This window comes from Orycteropus afer, unplaced genomic scaffold, assembly GCF_000298275.1.
Source record: "Orycteropus afer afer isolate SDZICR_OR568_19922 unplaced genomic scaffold, OryAfe1.0 scaffold01055, whole genome shotgun sequence".
NCBI classification, from domain to species: Eukaryota; Metazoa; Chordata; class Mammalia; order Tubulidentata; family Orycteropodidae; genus Orycteropus; species Orycteropus afer.
In genome coordinates this window covers 111,660-113,470 of record NW_006922642.1, presented here as the reverse complement: position 1 = coordinate 113,470, position 1,811 = coordinate 111,660, and the positions used below count along the sequence as shown (strand labels likewise).

The 1,811-nt window shown below is 38.2% G+C and overlaps 1 protein-coding gene across 1 annotated transcript in view; it reads right to left on the bottom strand.

The window, feature by feature from the left end:
* WNK3 (WNK lysine deficient protein kinase 3) overlaps window positions 1-1,811 on the bottom strand; it is a 266,882-nt gene that overhangs the window by 202,909 nt on the left and 62,162 nt on the right. The gene's annotated exons all lie outside the window — the stretch shown is intronic.

The following is a 1,811-nucleotide window of genomic DNA, read 5'->3' as shown; positions in this document are numbered from 1 at the left end:
CCTGTTCATTGAAGCCATCCACTTGTGATATTCTCTACTAAAGTGGGTCTCAAGGACCAAAACAACCAGGAAACCAAAAAAATTTGTGTGACTCAATTTATTGTGATATTCCTTTTATTGCAGTATTCTGGAAATGAACCTGCAATATTTCCAAGGTATGGTTTTTGCCAGTGATTTGAACAATACATTTGTTGTATATGAAATTTCCATCCATACTGGATTCTGCTTCTATTTCAATGATTTATTTATCAGTTACCATACTATGTGAATACGGTGTCTACCAGTATGATTAATAATTGGTAAGGCAAATCCCTTTCCTATTTATAATTTTCTTGGCTATTCTCATTTATTTAAGGAGCTCTGGCGATGTGGTGCGCAAGGCATTTGGCTGCTAATCCAAAGGTCAGTGGTTCAAACTGACCAGCTGCTCTGCAGGAGAACGATGAGGTAATCTACTTCAGTAGAGATACACAGCCTTGGAAACACAATGGGGGTCGTTATGAGGGAGAATCAACTCGATGGGTGTTGGTCTGGTTTTTGTGGCTCATCCATTTAAATTTCTACAAACGTTAAGATAATATTTTTCAATGAAAATAATAAATAATATCTTAGAATCTTATTTGGAATTATACTAAATACATGTATTAATTTGTTGAAAACAGGCATGTGAATCCATCTAAGAAAATGGTATATATCTCTCCATTTGTCCAGAGCTTCAGTAAAATTTTTTTTGAGGGGGTGAGAGAAAATTGATGCTTTTAACCACTAAGTAGTAGTATATCATAGCAAGAGTCTTGGTGGTGCTATGGTTACACACTTGTCTGCTATGTGAAAACTTGGTGGTTCAAACCACCAACCACTCTGCAAGAGAAAGGACATGGTGATCTGCTCCTGTAAAGATTACAGCCTAGGATCTATTACACACACACACACACACACACACCCCTTGGGGGGAAAAAGAAGAAGAAGATGAAGAAAAGATTACAGCCTAGGAATCCCTATGGGGCAAGTTCTACTCTGTCATATAAGGTCACTATGAGTTGGAATCAACTTGACAGCACACAACAAAATTATATCATATGGCTATATCACAGTCCATTTATCCATTCCCCGGAGGAGGGACACTTGTGTGGTTTCCAGCTTTTGGTGCTTACAAATAAAGCTGTTAAAAACATTCATGTACAGGTGAACATAGGTTTTCATTTATATTAGGTAAATACCTCAGCATGGAAATGATGAATCATGTAGTAAGTGTATGTCTTACTTTATAAGGAACTGTTAATGGCCAAAGTAGCTCTACCATTTTGTATTACCATCAGCAATATATGAGAGGTCAAGTTTCTCCACATGTACCACCCCACCAACAAGTGGGACTCTCAGGGTTGCTAATGAGAAGGCTGCAGTTCAAACCCACCAGCCACTCCTCAGAAGGAAGATTGGGCAATCTACTTCCATAGTGATACTGCCTTGGAAACCCACAGAGGGGTCACTATGAGTCAGATCCAACTCGATGGCAGTGAGCAAGCCATTCTAATAGCACTGTAGGGGTACCAGATTATAGCTTTAATTTCCATTTCCCTAACAGCTAAAGATGTTGAGTATCTTTTCATGTGCTTACTTGCCATACATATATGTTCTATGGTGAACTACTGTTCAAATCTTTTATCCATTTTTTTAATTTTTTTTATTGTGATCTGGGTGAAAATTTACAGAACAAATTCACTTTCCATACAGCAGTTCACATACACTTTGTCTCATGACATTGACCACAATTTACCACAATGCAACAGCTCCCCTCTCACTTCCTCCCA